Genomic DNA, 19,049 nt, shown 5'->3' on the forward strand with positions numbered 1-19,049 from the left:
CTTCAGCGGCGAGAGGAGCGGCTGTCTGCCTGCGCTGAGGTTTGAGGAACTGGACGTGCTCATGTTGGAAATGAAATCCAAAGTGCCATTTGGGTTTTAGCAATAACTTACACTGCTGAAAGAGAGATCATGAGATCTTCTGAAGTTGTCTGTTTGTTTAAAACCCCCTGCCTGAAATGTGATGGATACTGCTCACAAAGATTGAGGCGACCACCCAGGAGTTAATATGATTAAGATCATTTATTCCTTTTGTAATTCTCCGAAAGCTTTCAGGTTCATCAAGTGAGCAGCGCCTGTTCCTTTTATCCTGAAATGCATACACCTACCTGCGCTCGCTGCATGTCACTTTGACAAAATACATTTTCTGAGCCTTATCTACATGGAAAAAAATCCAGATTATTATAAACATTTCAATTCACATCAAAAGCATTTTCACTTTGGAAGCATTTCTTTGTTATTTCCTACTTAGACTTTGCTGCTAAATCACAGCTGCTGGGAGGGGACCTGGCACCGCTGCTCAGCCTTCCCACCTACCACGGCTGAACTGGTGGGGTTTCCATTCCTGCATGGGGATGTTGGATCTGCCCATGGACGTGCACAAAATAGCCCCTGGACTGTCCCAGCTCAGAGCTTCAGCCCCAGGAGAGACGGGAAGTGCTGCAGGCTCTGGTGTCCCAGCATTGCTCGACCCAGGTTTGCCCACGTGTTGAGGGGAGAGACCATCCCTCCAGCCCCACTATGAGTGCCAATGACCAGAGATGAGAGATGATCACTGACACCTCGGCAGGGAGCCAGGAGGAAAGCAAGAGTGGGCAGCACTCAGCTCCTGCTGAAATGCAAGCTGGCCTGGCAACACACAGCCTCCTGCATCTGCTGGCCATCAGCCATCAGCACTCGGAGGCAGAAGCTGCGGGAGAGGTGCTGCTGGCACTAGGCGATGTCGGTGTGAACAGGCCTGGGGTGAGGAGACGTCTTGGTGCTGTGAGCTGTGCTGCTGGGACAGGGCCCGCCCCACTGCCTGTAGGAAGAGAGACCAGGCGTTCCTTTCCAAAGACGGAGCCCTGAGAAGGATGAGCAAACGCAGCTGCTGCAACGTCACCTGCAGAGCTGAGCTGTGGGAACACAGGACACGGCTGCAGCAAGAAGGGACACAGCCGCAGCGCACAGGTATGGAGATCATTGCGAGACAGCAGAGTGGCACCTGGCCTGGCCATGGGATTCCAGTGCTTATCCATGGGGAGGCTCTTCGGCAGCTTTTCCTTGTTCTGCCAGTAGTGTACTTGCTCGCAGTTGTGTCTCTGCACAGACCCTGCAGTCACTCAAGCTCTTACGTAAAGCAGTTACTGATTTCTCCAGGGACAAAGACCAGCCAGCCTCGGGGCGGCTCGGCTGAAGAAGCAAACCTGGCGGGGCCAAGATGGGCCGAGAGACCTGCCCGTGCCTGGCAGAGTGCCGGGTGCAGGCAGTGATGGAGGCTACACTGACAACAACAGGGCTTCTGCCTGTCCAGGGCTTGTCAGCAGAAGGAAAAAAAAAACCCATCCAGCGTGCTTTAAGCATGGCTGTGAGCCCGCAGGGCATCAGGCTGTGATGCCCTGTCGTGGTTTCACCCGGCTGAGGGCCAAGATCCATGCAGCTGCCTGCTCCTTAAAGGAAAAGAGCAGGTTAAAGGGAAGGGGAGGGGGGGTGAGAAGTAAGGGAAGGGAAAAGGAAGAGAAAGGGGCAAATAACCCCAAGATCAAGAAATTAAGAGGCCCGTGGGTTGGGATAAGGATAGTTTACTAAGATAATAGAAAGATACAATGTAACAATACTAACAGGACTTCAAAGCAAAAACATATGAAGCTGTTGATACACAATGCAGTTTCTCACCAAACCACACAACTCAGGCCGTGCCACCCAGAGCCGTCCCAGAACCCGACCGTCCCCCAAGAACCGCGCGTCCCGGAGCCGCCCCAGGCCTTCCTCCCATCAGCCCCCGATATCCTGGGCAGGACGTAACTGGCGTGGAATACTCTCTTTGGTCAGTTGGGTCACCTGTCCTGGCTTCGCCCCTCCTTTCTCATGAAGAGCTGAGAAAGTCCTTGACTGTCTGACAGCAACTAGAAACATCAGGGTGTTATCAGCACTACTCCCATTTTACTCTCAAACACACAATTCATCTGCTGTTACAAATGAAATTAACTCCATCCTGACCAAAACCAGGACATGCCCGCAGAGCATTGATCGGGCAGTGGGGCTGGTGCCAAGCTGCTCACCACATCCTTGTACTGCTCTCCTCCCTTGTGCCCATTGAATCCCCTTTGGGTCTCGCTGTGATGACCACACAAACTCTTCTGTCCTTCAGATTGGAGTGGGGCAGGCAGGGCTGTGACCTGTCCTGGCAGAGGCGATGCCACCTCCTACGCCTGGGGAGGAACAGCCCAGAACATTGGTACAGGCCGGGGCCAGGTGGCTGAGAAGCACAAGGCTTCTCATAGTGGCCTCCTGTGCTCTTCCACTCTTCCTTTCTTAAACAATTTGGGTTTCAAACACCTTAGTTTCTTGGCTAAGAAACTTAGATACTGCTCAACAGTTTGCATACTGCGGTGCTCAGCAACGCCCTATAGCACAGGGCTGCTCCCGGCGAGCGTGGGGCATCGGTGTGGTCGGCACTTGGAGCTGGTGGGTGGAAGCAGCCAGGCCAAGTGCACTGGGGACATGGGATGGTGAGGCCAGGACAGTCCACAGAAACTAAGCCAAAGGCTTCTGGATGGCTGCGTCTCACTGCCAGGAGTCATCCGCTCGCGCTCGGAGCCTCGTGCTGTCCTTGTCCCTGCCAGGTCTGTGTGTCATCTGGTTAAAAGGACAGGAGCACTTTGCTGGGAGTCCCACCCAGGCCACGCAGTGCCGTGACAGCCTGCCCAGGGCTCTCCTGGGTGTCTGCAGCATCAGAGACTGGCTAATTGAGTAATTGTACAAGGTAATTACAGGGTTACTTTTGCCCTCTAAAATAAAGTGCTACCTCATAATTAAAAATAAAAGGAACTGCAATCCTAATTGTCAGACTTTAATTAGGCTGACAGAGGCACACACGGCACTGCAAGGACTGTTCTCACAACCTGCTCTGGGTCCCCACGCCTCCCCACAATGCTTCTGCGGAAGCCCAGGGCAAACTCTGCCGCTGGAAACAGAGGGTGAGATGTTCATCTCCACATAAACCTCACCAAATGCCACGCAGATCTGAGGAACAAGAGGAACCTTGAGCGTCCCTCCAACTCCAAGGCCTGTTGCAATCTGAACTGCAGCTTGCCGCTGTCGCTCAGCCCTCAGCCACCCTTGCAGCTCATGAATTGCGATTTCAGCATAAGAATCATGAATTAGGCCACGTTTCAGCTGTTCACATCCTCACTGAAGACAGTCGTAGCCTGGTTTCTGTTTGTGCTTAAAATACTGCAGCAAACAGACTGTTGCTCTTCCCAGCCTTCCCTGAGCAGCCTGGCTTCCAGCATGCTGGGGAAGGAACAGTTGGGGCTCAGGATGTTCTGCTGGAGGTGGGAAGGCTTAAAAGTCTCTCTTGCTCCAACTAACAATGAAGTGAATGCTAGAATACCAGGTTGGAAGGGATGTCAAAGATCACCTGATCCAACCTCTCAGCAAAAGCACGGTCTAGGCAAGATGGCCCAGCACCCTGTCCAGCCACATCTTAAATGTGTCCAGTGGTGGGAATCCACTGCTTCCCTGGGAAGATTATTCCAATGGCTGATTGTGAAAACTTGTCCTCTTGTCTGCAATCCAAATTGTTGTCCCAGGAGGAGGTCCAGCCAAGCAATGGGTACAAGTTACTCCTGTGGAGATTCTGAATGGACAAAAGAGGAAAAGATAGTGAACAACATTGGGCCCACCACCCACTGCACAAACCACTCTTCTAGACTGTAACACATCAGTTTCTCTAGGAGGGGTCTGTGGGGAACCATACCGATAGCCTTGGAGAAATCTGGGTAGACAATGTCCACTTCTTACCTCACAGCAACGGAGCAGGTTACTTTGTTGTAGAAGGTGATCAGGCTTGTCAAGTATGACTTTCCCTTGGTGAATGCTGGCTTTTCCCAACCATATGCTTGACTCGTGGTAGCCCCAGGAGGATTCATTCCAGAACTTTCCCAGGGATTGAACTCAGACCGTTGGGCCTGTATTTTCCCCGATCCACCTTTAAGCACATCACGTAGATGGGGGTGACATTAGCTTTCTCCCAGTCTTCTAGGACATCCCCTGACTTCCAAGACTTCTCAAAAATTATGGAGATCGGCTTCACGGTTATGTCAGCCATCTGTCTTGCACTCGGGTGGATATTGCCAGGGCCTGCTGATTCGTAGAGGTCAAGCTCCTGCAATAGTGCACATACCAGCTCTTTCTTCAGGGCAAGCAGCTCCGTGTCTCCATCAACCCAAGGCCTGGGGCACCACAGTGCTGCTAAAGACAAAGGTGAAGAAAGTTCTGAGAATCTCTGCCTTTTCAGCATTGTTGGTGACTAATTTACCTCTCCTGTTCAACATCAGGCCAAGATTTTCTTCCTGCCTGACGTCTGCACACCTGATGAACACTTTCTTGTAGTTTTTGGCATCTCTGGCCAATTTCAATGCAAGCTGAGCTTTTGCTTTTCTAACTGCATCTCTGTATGCTGTGGCAATGCCCTTGTAGTGCTCAACTGGCATTCATCTGCTGACAAAACATGGTATTAAAAACTCCATCCTTGGAACAACAACAACAAAACAGATGAAATTCAGGCCCTCAGAGGCCTCTCAGTTTGGGCGGGCAGCAGATTTGCCCTGTTCCTCTGTGAGTGTCTTCAGAAGCACACGAGTCCCATTGACCCAGACAGCCGGCACTCCGCACCAGCAATGCCATCGATTTCAACTGGACAAAACACACCAGAGGTCAGCTGATGGGTAAAACCACACCCTCAGCCCTTAGTCTGTCCCAGAGCAGATCTGATGCCTCTCAACAGTTGGGGCCAGACCTACAGAGGCAACTGTGATTTCTGGGAGCTAGGCTGAGCAGTCAGACCCCAGAGCTGCCTGGCTGTGGTACAAAACCATGGGGTCTGACTGTAATGCTGCATCAAAACCAGCCCAGCAGACCTGAGGCTGCTGCAGCGCTGCCTTTGCCCCTCTGCAGGTCAGGTTGCTGAAAACCAGGAAACATGGAATTACAGGGATTAAATGTGAATGTGTGAGAAGCAGGGAGCAATGAGATGGGGTATGTTCCACATGCAACCCGGTGAGCCAGCTCTCTGTGGGATGACTATGCCTCACCTACTTCATCCCACTGCCCAAGCTTGTCCCCCCGCCCCTGCTTCCATCCCTTCCTTCCCAGATCCCACTTCCCTGCCCAGCCCTGATGCTCTCCCACTTACTCCCTACTTAAAAGCAGACAGGGACAGCTTTGCCCCATGCACTGCGGCTGCGATTGAGGGGCGCAGTGACCTGCAGAACTCTGCTCCAGTATTCAGGGACCAGGACTATGTTACCTGGGCCAGTGTTACCTTTCCCAGAATCACAGAACGTTAGGGGTTGGAAGGACCTCGAAAGATCATCTAGTCCAACCCCCCTGCCAGAGCAGGATCACCTAGATTAGGTCACACAAGAACATGTCCAGGCAGGTTTTGAATGTCTCTAGAGAAGGAGACTCCTCAACCTCTCTGGGCAGACTGTCCCAGTGCTCTGTCACCCTCAGAGTGAAAAAGTTTTTCCTTATCTTCACATGGAACTTCCTGTGCTCCAGCTTGCACCCGTTGCCCCTTGTCCTGTCATTAGACATCACTGAGAAGAGCCTGGCTCCATCCTCCTGACTCTCACCCTTTACATATTTACAGACATTGATGAGGTCACCTTTCTCTTCCTCCTAGTTAATCAGTGGTAATTGATTGATTGGGGTAACACACACACACACACTACAGAAGAAAAGAGGCATCACGGCTGTCTCTCAGTGGAGCACCTGTAACGTATTTGCTTTCAGAAAGCCACCAGCACCCTTCCAAAAGCAGGTGGACATGCTCCCCAGCATCATAAGAAATCATCATTTACGTGAGACAGAGGGCAGCCACGTGCCTACCAATTGCTCTGACACCTCTGCCTGGAGTGGGACTGGCAGCGACAGCACCCAAGTGACACTCAGGGGTGATGGCCATGCCCTGCCAAGAACCTTGAAACCCTCTTCCCCGGCCTCCTCCCGCACAGAGGCCTCTTGGCACATTTAGTGTGTGCAGCCTGGGACAGGTTTTTCCATCATGTGTCCCGTGGGGTGCGAGGGATTTGGAGCACAAAAATGATATGGGGACCTGGTGTTTCTACCAGGGACTGGAGGGGGCACTGTGGAGATGCCTGGCTGCCCCAGAGAATGGGGCAGGGAGGAGGGGCAGAGGCACCCACCACACAACTGGGGAAGGAAGTGGTGGTTTCGTCAGCTGCAGGAGGGGAAATCCAGAGAGACGGGTGCTTTGTCAGAGCCTGAGTCTCCCAGGGGACACGTCAGCTTGCTGGGAAAGTTAAAAATCGACTCGGGGTTATTTAGTCACTAGCCACACGCTGGCAGAGGGACTATGGGCATGAACGTGATGCCCCCGTCAGCACTCCCTGTGTGGCACCCTGGGGACAGGCTGCCTTCACTCCCACGTGCCTTGTCACCTCTCATCCCTGGCACCATGGTACAGGGGACATGCAACTGGCAGCCCTCAGAAGGCAGCTCCAGCCTGCCAGAAACACAGCCTGATGCAGCCCAGTCTCCCAGCTCCGGCTCTCGAGCACAGCCACCCAGTGTGCCGCTGGCAGCCTGGGGATGGAAGGGCCGTGCCTAGAGCCGTGCCTTGAGGACATTCCTTGGGGACATGCCTGGGCACCACACCTGGTGGGAGCAGGCTGAGGCTTTTCTGTTCAGTTATTCCATCCACTGGGAGCAATCTTGGACATCCCTCTGGGGCACCATATGATTCAGAGGTGAGGCTGCCCTCAAGTGCCATCATTTTTCTCGTTTTAACACAGAAAGAAGAGCAACCCCCACTCCATGCCACAAGAAAGGGAATGGCAGGACTCCAAAAGACCTGGGGAGCAGAGGGGCAGCACTACCAGGAAAATAAAATGAGTTAAGAGGTGTCATCCTCCCCTGCTCCACAAGGGCTGCACGACAGGACCACGTGGGGGTCAGCAAAAGGAGATCAGCAGCCCTGGAGGACCTTCCCTGTCCTGCAGTTACTTTCTTTTTAAAACCTCTGAAGGGTGCGAAGCAGCACCTGAGATCTGTGTGCCGCTGATTCCGTGCTCACAGAACAGGGGTGGCAATCGCTCTTCTAAAAAGTGGTGCATGAAAGAGAGCTCCAGGAAGGAGCAATCAGCTTTTTCACATAAAATAAACTCTTCTGGATTACTGTGGTCAACTACATGGTACAAAACATCATGAGACAAATAGTTGGTAGAGACAACTTTCTTAAACTCCCTTCTAAATCACATACCCCAAATGTGACCTTCAGCCCCATGTTATTTCAGGGAGAGGAGCTGCCCAGGTCTGTGGGGAGGATTCTTGTAACCAGCAGCTTGAATTCAGCCTGTCAAATAAACCTGGGTTAAATTCAGTCTGAAGTCGTAGCTGTGTAGGTGAAGTATGAGAGGTCTCCAGATCCACATGGCTTGAACTCCAGGGAAAGCTAAGCCCATCCTCACGTTTAGTCCTGACGTAGTAAAGTGGAGACCAGCAGAGTAAACGGCCCCATGATTGAAAAATCCAAAGTTCATAAGGCAGCACCAGCCCCTCAGCCAACTATTCAACACCTCTGTTTTCCTGGCCCACTTCGTGTTCTTCGCTGCCCCAAATGGGATAGAAGAAAACACCACTTGCATTCCCCCTCCCTCTATCAGCCTCCCTAAATCCCCGAAGTCTCTTTTGATACTTCTCAGACTTCTTTGAGAGATACCATCACTGCCTGCCTGAACAATGAGTAATGGGTAGTAATCAGAGGGACGAACCAGATCCGGGAGTTTTCTAGTTACATCCTTGATCCGTGCCCCAGGGAGGCAGCACACTTCCCTAGGGATAGGGTCTGGTCTGTATATGGGGCCCTCTGTTCCCTTGAGAGGAGAATCCCCAACCAAAATCACCTTTCTGTCTTTCCTAGCGGAGGCAGTCTTGAGGCGTGGAGTTGACTTCCTCACTCTTGGCCTCCTGTTAGGGGGATTGTCCCCCACCTTTCCATTTGCCTCCTCTTCAACTCCCAGCACCTCAAACCTGTTGCTTAGAGGGACCTGAGGAACCAAGGTAGGCAGGGAGGAGGTTTTCCCACGGCGTCGAGCCAGGACTATCTGCCAACCCTCTCTGTCTTTCTGGTCACTGACTTCTCCCCGTTCTGCCCGATAGGGCTGGGGATCCATCATTTTTTTGGGAAAATTTCCCTGGTGGCTTTCCCTCTGGCATGCCAGCGAGTCGCTCCACCAATCAATTTCCCTCTCACACTCCCTAATGCTTCTCAGTCTCTCCAGCTCTTCTTTGAGCTCTGTCCCCATGCTGAGCAGATCTTCCACCTGCTCACACCTCACACCGGTGAAACTGTCGCCACCGTCTGCCGGCAGGAGCAGGCTCAGGGACCCCCTGCAGCCAGAGACTCGCACAGCCCCACTCCCGGGCAGGCCCTCAGTCTGCGTCTCCACACCCTTAGCGGGGCGAGCCCTCTGCCTGCTGGAGGCCATGGCAATCTGCGCTCTCAGAGACTGTCAGTAGGTGAGACAGTCCCCCGGGTGATGAGAGCCGGAATTCACCTGCCCGGCCACACGAGCTACAGGGTCAGCGCTGCGCACACACTGACACCCCCCACCCCCCCTCCCCGCGTTAGGTGGGCAGCGACACCCGCCCTGAGGCTTTTTCTAGGCGATGGGCGGTGCTGGGGCCGCCGTTGCCCTGGCAACGCCTACTCCCCGTCAGCCTCTCTCGCGAGAGCTGCCTCCCGCTGCCGGGTCTCCGCTCCCACCGCAGCTCCTCCGGGCAGAGCGGTCACTGCAGACGCTCCCGCCGCTCGCCATCAGCCGCCGGCTGTGCCGGCTCCGAGCAGTCGGCCGCGTTGGTTTTAACTGGTTGTGCTGGTACTTGACATGACGGTGTAGGACGCAACCTGGGCTACAAATAACCCCTGGTAAGAGCCGGGATAAAGGCTTTGTGCTGCTGCTGCCACCACAGTGTTGGACTAAAGAAAGGCAGCAGGAAAGCCAGGGGAGCCTCTGTGGGCTCTCCCATCACAGCTGGGAATGGGGAGCATCACTTCTTCATTTCTACTGGGAGGGCTTTGCTGAGAGCGTGCCTGTGCTCAAGGAGGATAGTGAAGGGAACAGCCCACGCACCATCCTGTGCTTGTGTATTTATTCAAAGGTGTCAGAGACCTGGACATACATGAGCACTTCCTTGCACTGTTAGCACCTGCTGCTATTTCATTCTCCTCTCCAGGCCATTTAATGGTTCACCCTTCATTTTGAGTGTGATGTCCCCCAGGACTTGGCCACATCCCCGACAGCTGACACCTAATGCCCTGTGCTTGTGCAGGGGGTCAGGTCACTTGTACAGAGAGAGCAAGTGCAGAGCTGGGGGCAAGGCAGCCGCAGAGTGCCGGGATGGAAGAGTTCACCCGAGTGTCTGAGGATGCTCCCCAGACTATGTGGCCCAGGCAAAGGGAGTTTCGTAGCTGGTTTTAAAGGCCTTGCTTTGAGTTAACCCCGCAGTGCTGGGCTAGGTGTAATCCCCTGCTTGCTCCCTCTCTTCCAGTCCCATTTTGGATGTGCTGCACGCAGCCCTGATACCACTCCGCTCGTGGTTTAGCCCCAGCCGCAGTTCAGCCCCACGCAGCTGCTCGCTCGCTCCTCCCCGGGTGGATGGGGGAGAGAATCAGAAGAGTGAAAGTGAGAGAACTCATGGGTTGACATAGAGACAGTTTAATAGGTAAAGCAAAAGCCGTGCCCCCACGCAAAGCCAGACAGGGAATTCCCCCACTTCCCATGGGCAGGCAGCTGTCTGCTTTCTCAGGAAAGCAGGGCTCCATCATGTGCATCAGAGACTTGGGAAGACAAACGCCATCGCTCTATATGTGTCCCCCCTGCTCCCTCCTCTTCCTCCAGCCTCTTCTAAGCTGAGCATGACATCATACAGTATGGAATATCCCTTTGGTCAGTTGGGTTCAGCTGTCCTGGCTGTGTCCCCTCTCAACTCCTTGTGCACCCCCAGCCTACTCACTGCTGGGGTGGGGTGAGGAGCAGACAAGCCCTTGGCTCTGTGTGACCCCTGCTCTGCAGGAACAAACACATCCCTGTGTCATCAGCACTGCTTTCAGTACAAATCCAAACCACAGCCCCATAGCAGCTACCATGAAGAAAATGATCATGGCTGAAACAAGGACACCTCCCAGCCCATGGCACAGTGCAGAGCAGAGCTCATGCTGCACCACATCACACGCACGGGCAGCCAGCCCTGGCCAAGGCTAAGTGAGGCTGACATTGCAACAGACCCCTGATAACTTGCTTCTCTGGGCCAACTCACATGCCTCTGACCTGCTCACTACATCCAGCAACAGGGAGGCTTGGGGGAGGAAGCCCTCACCAGGAGGATCTCCAGTGAGCTGCAGTGGGAACAAACCACCACAACTAAGGGCTTGGTACTTCTCACTAAACCAGCCAGCCGCTGGGCAGGCACATGGAAGGTATGGTGGCTGGGCATGAGGACTCTGAGGTATGGGTGCTCAGAGCAGGGTGAACGTTTTGAGAAAGCAACAAAAGGTTCAGATGCCTCTGGGCTACCCACAAGCAGCATCTGCCACGGGATGCAGCAGTCAGTGCTTTTGCTCCATCCCTCTGCAGGGACGCCTGGGACTCAAGCAGTGCCAGTTCAACACATGCCTGAAAGTAAGCCTGTTTGCTTCAGCTCCCCAGTGGCACAATAAGGCAGCGTCTTTCCTAGGAAGGGTGGGGGATTTGTACAGTCTTCTGTCATTTGCTAATTTGAGCATTACCTGGCATTTTGTTACTCACCCCTTGGGGCTGCAGGTAACTAGACTGGTATGTCTTCTGTATCTGGGGGGGGGGGGGGGGGTGGGAAAGGGGGCAGGGTGGGGTAGAGTGCCTCTTAGCTGGTAGGAGAAGCTGTTGAGGGACCAAGGACCATCCCTGTGGTCATCTTGGTGTTTAGGAGAGCTCCTGCTCATTTCCAACCCAGCTCTTCTCTTCCTCCAGCTAACCTGGCAAGAGGGATGGAGGCAGCTCTACGAGGCTGAATTGATGCCCTTACAGGACACAAAAATGAAGCACCTTTTATCTAACTTTTGGATTTGGGCCTTCATAGAGACCAAGGTGCTTAGCCAGAGATCCACCACCTATTTTCCACTCTATCTGTGCCTGTTTTGTTGAGAGAAATGGGACAGAAGCCAAACATGCTGGATGTTAAATCCTGCCCCAGGCACCTCCTAAGGCTCTGGGTCAAATCCCTCCTGCTCTGGAGGAGGGTCTGCTCCCCCTCCTCCTGGCAGTCACTGAAATCCTCTTCCCATCATGTCACTTCCCAGCCCCAGAGCCTGAAGTCCCTTTCCCAATCCTCTCTCCCCACCCTTTTTGGGTAAAACAGGGTGACCAAACAATTAGTGCTAATTATTCCTCCAGAATTGTGCTGCAAAGAATACAGTTTCACAGGAGGCCAGAAGGCCAGTTAACATTTTATCAGCACTGGAACAGTCTGCATTCGACCTTGGGCAGGAACCCTGCTGCTTATCTTCTGCTGATGCAAGCAGGTTTGTCACTGAAACATCCGAAACCAAGTCATTGAAAAAAAATTCCAAACCAAACCCAAGAAACCCAAACAAAACGCAGAAACCCCCAACCCTACAACCAGCAGGCCTTCAAGAGGGAAGTGGTCAGGACTGCATGGGCTGGAGAAGGGGATAGAGCCATGAGGACATGAGAAGGAGGGGGCAGGAAAGGGGAATTGTCCCCTTCTTAGTGGCAGCAAGTCACTGGGTATGCTGGGCTGCGGCTGAGTCACAGCCGATCAGTCAGTGCCCTCTAAAGGATGGCTGGGCAGGGCTGCGCTCCCAATCCTCTGAAGCACCGGGCTTGGTCATGTTGGGGTCTGACTGCAATGTAAGGTGCATTGGGAGCCACAGACACCCCAAAACGCACCTCAACAGCTATTATCCTGCTCTAAGTGATCCTGCTCTGGCAGGGGGTTGGACTAGGTGATCTCCAGAGGTCCCTTCCAAGTCCTAATGTTCTGTGATTCTGTGTGAAGCTTCATGTGGGTTCTATCTTCGTGCATCCAGGCCAGGGTTTCATGGCACCTTGTACAGCTACCTTGGAGGTTTCATCATCTGCTCCTCCTTGCTCTCTGCCTGCTTTTCAATCCTTTGTATTACCAGCTCCCTTCAAATGCAGAGCCTTTCAACCCTCTTTGCACTTTCTCTCTGAGCACCTGCTATATGCAGGTCTTTTCCTGCCTCAGATCTCAGTTCTTGTAGCCAACTCCTCCAGAAGATGTTTGCCCAGACCCTCCTGTAACTGATGTAAACGTTCCAGGTCACCCTGGGAAGGTGAGTGCAGCACAGAAACTGCGCTGGCAGTGGGAGAGGGAAGCTTAGCAAGCAGATCTGCAAGGTCCTGAGCTGGGTGCAGCACTGTGGAGCCAAGAGGCACAGAACAGTGTGAGGAGTGAGAGTTCAGTCAAGCCAGCATACTCAATAGGAGCTCATTCAAGTACGACCAAATTTTTGAGGGTCCAGTGAGTGTTTCTCATCACCAGCCAACTCCCTTGTGCATGAGCCGCGCTCCGCGCCCTGCGAACACCTTCCTCAGCAGGCACCCTTCCCAGGCCTCACAGGCCCCGCAGCGCAGCGGGACCAGGCTGCAGGGAGCACTCACCGCGTGGCTGGGCAGAGACCAGCCCCACCACCCCCGCAGCCATCCCGCTCTCTCTGCCCTCTCCCCGGCTCAGCTGCGCGCAGGCCTGCGATCACATTCCTCTTCAGTTTCATTTTGCCTGGTTTTCCTCTTTGCACTTCCCTATTCCAAGGGTTCCTTGCGCTTCCCTTTGGCTCGTCATGCGAATCGAGACAATCACAGCCAGGGGCTGCCAGGGCTGGGGGCCTGCGCCGCCGGGGCTGCACGCTGACAGTTCAGAGCCAGCTGGATTTGGGCACTGGCTCAGAAGATGCCAGGCTAGCGATTCAAAGGTGGCAGGAACTGTGAAAAAATGGTTAAAGGACCTGGTCTGAGACCTGTGAGAAAGGGTTAGGGGAAAGCATCATCTGCGAAACACAGAAATATGTCCAGCATATGGGCAACCCCATGTCACAGCGAACAGCTAAAGGACTTTTACATAAAGAAATTGGCCAAAGCATCCTTTGGGTTTTGGTCCTTCCAGTTCTCATGGCAAATAAACTGCAGCTGAATATCCATGCTTCCTCTCAGGCAACAGTCTACTGGTACTGTCATCAGCCTTTTGCAGAGGGAACACACAAAATCCCCCCATCAAAGGACTGGCACCAACCATGTGTGCTCATGGCAGAGCAGCAGCAACTTGCTCTGTAATAGGGAGCAGCAAATTGGCACATGCTGGCACACAAATCACTGCCATGTACACATGCTAATTCAGCAACACCCATCCAATGGGCTGGAGCTCTTCATGCCAGGGCTCATTCCAGTCTGACCCACTCACTAAGCCAGTACCACAAGACAAACATGACCATTTTTCCAAGGCATGCTCTGCAAGAGACATGGATTTGTTGAGGCGAGAAAGGGAGTGGGACAGAGACAATCCTGCACTTCCACGGGGGGATAGAATGAGAAGGAACTGCAAAAACGGGAACTTGGGCAGACATCAGGAAAAAGTTCTTCACTGTGAGGATCACTGGAACAGCCTGCCCAGAGAGGTAGTGGAGGCCCCATCCCTGGAGACAGTCAGGGTCAGGCTTGATGGGGCTCTGAGCAACCTATCTAGTGAAGATGTCCCTGCTTACTGCAGGGGGGCTCGACTAATGACCTCTAAAGGTCCCTTCCAACCTTGCACATTTTGTGATTCTGTGATCGGGAAAATAATTTCCCAATTAAGGAGAGTAAAGCCCCGAACAGATGGCCTTAGGGATTGCTGCACTGCCATCCCTGAAGGGTTCCTACAAACAAGCTTGGAAAATCTTGGTCAGAATGATAGAGAGTTCTCACCTGGGGAGAGAGCAGACTGGGACACTTACCACGGTTCCTTCCCGTCTCTTTTCTGCATCCCTACCAGTCTACAATCTGACACAATCCAGGTGTCTGCACAGAAATACAGCAATTTCCCCGAGTATATGCCACTTACCAGTCACTGTGTGGCACTTGGAGGACGCTCGGGAACAGCAGCGTGGTACTCACACGGTTTTGCTTTGAGTACTTCAGCTCTTAAGGAGGAAATGCTGTAGCTATGATGAAGGGAGAAAGCCCCAGACTTAAACAATTCTGTTTCTAGCTAGTGAGGGGCAGAAGGGAGGGAGAAACCCTCATCTGTTTTTCACAGTACCTTCATGAAGTGGTGTCTAAGTGAGGGGGGGTAGACTCTATCTGGCAGAGGGGGAAACAAGGCACAGCAAGTGACTGAGAGGAGGTGGCTGTATTAGGGACTGGGACAGAGCAGCACAAAGCTCACTCTCAGGGAAAGGCCATGAGAGAGAAGAGAACCAAGAGACCTGGAGAGCTGAGCCTGCCCCGCAGGGCAGCCTGTGACAGCCAGCACAGGCTCCCCGTATGTTACACCATCCCTCTCCCCCAGTGCCGACCTTCCCACAGCAGCTCTGTGCTCAGCTCAGACCCCACTCTAAGACCTCTCCCACTGCCCATCCCTCTTTTCAACCCTGACAGCATCTCCCAAGGCGAGACATGAGGGGGGAAATGCTGCAATACTGCCAACCAAACTCAGCTCTGTACCCTCCCATTCCCCAGCTGCACTGGGCATCAGAGAAACCAACCCCACCAGCACAAACCTGTTGCTTTGGCCGCTTCAGCCACATTATAAAGTAATTAATTATTACCTTCCCATGTCATGAGTGCCAGAGAATGATACTTCTTTCCCTGTTTGCTGCCAAAAGAGCTTCTCTCCTTCACAAGCTCATTAAAGGAAGCCGAGGTACAGTTCTTTGTATGATTGAACAATGCTCACTGAATAGCCCCCAAAACAAGAAAGCAAAACTGGGTTTGCTCATGTTCACAAAGCTTCAAAACACAGAGCTCTGAGGTCTTGGTGTAGGGTCTTTTGGGTTTTTTTTTCCCTTTTTTATTTTTAATTAAATGACTCAGAATTTGGGGTCGGCTCTACTGAAAAGCCTATCTGGACTAAGTAGGCTACCAAGAGCAAACAGCATTATCAGCTAGGCACTCTGTTAAAGAAACAGGCACTCCCCTTCAAAAGGTCCACGTTTTTCCCTTATCTCTTTACACAGCCCATCAAGGTTTGAGCTTTCACAATGCCATTTTAGCACCTGGCATTGCTCTGGAGCTAAAATGAAAACACCAGGATGTGAAAAAGATCACACAGCTCCTGAACTCAGAAGCACAGCAGGCATACTCTGAACAGTCAAACTTTTTTTTTTTTATCAACAATGAGCTGTGTTAATTAATTTTTTTAAAATAATCTTCAGTATTAGCACTTTTCAGTTACAATTTAAAAATGCTTCCTGGGGCTAACTACAAAGGTGGGTTTGCATCATTTCCAATAGTTCAGTGAGATCCATTGTGTACTGAAAAGTCATCACTCCTAGGCAACAGAAAGGAAATTTACTTAAGTCTGAACACATTTCAATAACTTCCCTATTTCCATGATAGCCCAGAATAAAAAAGCCCCACAACTGCATTCACAAATCATAATACCATTGCCACAAAAGAAGAATCTTGTATCTGCTTAGAGCTTCAAGTTACAATGAATCTTTATTTAATGTTGGTAGAACTGATGTTTAGGAAACATGTACCAGTGAAGTCTAAAAATATCAATCAATTGGTGCTTGTGAAAAACACTGCGTGTGTAAACTTTGTTCCTTTTTCCTATTTGACATTCTAGTAACATTTAGCTGAAAGGAGGAAACGTGTCCATCAGGGAAGTCACCTTATCTGGATTGCGAAATACTTCAAAGATTTATAATTAAAGTATTATTACCCCTCGTGCAATTCCTCTTTGGCTGAGATTCCCTGAAGCTGACAAAGGAAATCTAAATCTCGACCTCGGGGTTTCAAAGCAAGCAGCTGCTGTGAAGAGGCCCCACTTCTAGGCCCAGCCACACACGTGTACCACCTGCAGCGAGAGGGCACACAGTGCACTTGGGCAATCAGCCCAGCTGACGAGGCAAGCGTGCTAGAGCAACTTTTCTCAGCCATCATGTAGAACTTGGGAGGAGCAGAGCTACAGTTGATCTTAGTGAGACCCAGAGGAGAGTATCAGGTAATACTCAACAAGGGTTCTCCTCCCAGGATCGCTCCCAGACCCCAAACCTCACCCGGGGCTCTGGGCTGCAGTTCTGGGTGGGCAGTTGGCAGAACCAAGCTCACAAGCACCCAGGACCTTCAGGAGACTTAATCCTAAATGGCTAGCAGAATTTGTCAGCACCCCAATCTCAGGCTTCGTGCACATCTTGTGCCTTGGCCACAAAACCATTCTTTTCTTTGGCCTTAAAACACACCACATCTTGAAAAGTAAGCTTAATATACAGGAGAGGGACAAAGTAATAGTTTTGGGCACCACCAGCTAACTGTACCCTGCCTCCTACTGCGAAGGTTTTTTCCTCTTGTAACACACAACCAAATTTCCCATTCAACACTTTGTGACAGTATGGTCAGGTGGGGTAGACAGCAAAATGTTCAGCGTTTCACCCTTGCTTCAAGTCTAAGCAAAAGGACTGAATATAAGACCCAAGCAGCACATTATTTTGCCAGAAGAAAAATACTAGGGATGTTTAGTTAGAAAGTTCCAGAACATCTCAACAATAATTTGAACTTTGCTGTCTCTCCATCTAAGGTTAACAGTGCATTTTTACTGCCCTAGTAGCATTTAGTGATAGAAAACTCTGAAGTCATGCAGTGTTAAGAAGCTAAGAGCAATATCACAGAAAAGTCCCTCTCTGCTGAACAAAACTTGAGAACAAAACTTGGTTTAGAGAGAAGAAATGCCCTACCATGGTCTGGGCTCTTTCTTGCCGTCATCCAGGAGTGCTGAAGACAGCAACGGAATGACCCAACTCACAGGAAAGAACAAGATGAAACATGTAACAATATGCCCAGGTGCCAATGACAGAGAAGTAGGAAAGAAAGAGCAGTATGAAAAAGGACAGTGAGGAAAGGAGGAATGCTGGGGAACAGAGCAGACTGAGGAAGGGAGAGAGCAGGAACAGTACGCAGTACATCCTAGGGAGGGCATTATAAACCAGTACTGAAACTAGAGATACTTTCACCACCGCCCTTCCACTGCTATAAAAACGATGGTTTAAATTTTAACAAACCCATCAAACCTCACTAAAAGGCACCACTGACTCTGGCCGTTTGCTCATCCGACAGAAGCGGCCATGGCTATTAGCAGAGCCAGCAGCCGAGGACACAGTCGTTGGTCAGCTGCTTCAAGTGCAACCTCAGGACCTCAGTTTAAAACACCAGCTCGGGGTGGGGGGTGGATGAAGATGTCAGACTTTGCCACGAAACAGATGGGGAAATGCCAGTGGGTTGTGTGACCTCCGACAAGAGGCAGTAAAACTGCAGCAGCTGCTGAATGCAAGTGGAATCCTTCACATGTGACAGCAAAATTCCGCAAGTACTCCCTCCTACGGCTCTATTTAAACCCGAGATGGCAAATGCTGGTGAGAGAAAAATAAAACAAGACATGAAAATGCAGGCAATTCTTCCTTTCTCTTGAAACTATGTTTAAAAAAATCCCAAGCCAACACACAGCCAAAAAAGCCCCAACCCACACATAGAAGAAACATTGCATTATACTACACGAAACATAAAAAGCCCTGCTATCTCCAAGACTTTTGCAAATCTAAGATCTGGCTCCTCGCCTTACATTTGTACTAATTTGTTTAGCAGGTACATTTGATGTGACTCTCTTCTTTCATGAGAATCTGAAACACATTTAATTAGTTGGTAATAAACCCCCCATATAATTCTAAAAGATAGCTTTTTTTTTTCTTTTTGCAAGAAGCTTGTTTTTTTAGGACTGAAGCAGTTTGCTAAAAACAAGCCAGCAGTATGCCGTTTGCAAAAATCCACAGGGTTGTTTCTTTTGTTTCTTCTCTTGTGTGCCACAGTACAAGAGGGACACTAAACTGTTAGTGTCCAGAAGAGGGCAATGAGGATGGTGAAGGGTTTGGAGGGGGAAGTCTTATAAGGAGAGGCTGAAGTCCCTTGGTTTGCGCAGCCTGGAGAACAGGAGGCTGAGGGGAGACCTCATCACAGTCTATGGCTTCCTGACGAGGGGGAGCAGGGGCAGGGGCAGGCACCCATCTCCCTTTTTTGATGACCAGTGATAGAACCTGAGGGAACGGCATGAAGCTGCAACCTGGGAGGTTTAGGTAGGGTGTGAGGAAGAGGTTCTTCACTGAGAGCGTGGCCAGGCACTGGAACAGGCTCCCCAGGGAAGTTGTCACAGCACTGAGCTTGACCAAGTTCAAGAGCCACCTGGATGATGCGGTCAGTCCCATGGCCCTGTGTGGAGCCAGGAGTTGGACTCAGTGATCCTTATGGGTCCCTTCCACCTCAGGACATTCTGTGGTTCTCTCTGAAACATCCTTTATATGGCACAAGCAGCGCTGCTTATCTGACAAGCTTCTAACGGGACATTACTGCCTTGTATCCCCCCCACCGGTAGACGCCTTAGACACTCGTTAAAACTGCAGAAACCCGGCCAGCTGACACCCAGTGCCAGGCAATATACAACCGGAACTTTAATGGTTCAAGACAAAATACAACAGCGAAACGCACGAAGCTCAGGAACCAGCGGGGCAGCACCGCGCGCCGCTCCCGCCTCGCCTCGCGCCTGGGGACACGCGCGCG

Source organism: Gallinula chloropus, assembly GCF_964237585.1.
Source record: "Gallinula chloropus genome assembly, chromosome: 2".
Taxonomy (NCBI): domain Eukaryota; kingdom Metazoa; phylum Chordata; class Aves; order Gruiformes; family Rallidae; genus Gallinula; species Gallinula chloropus.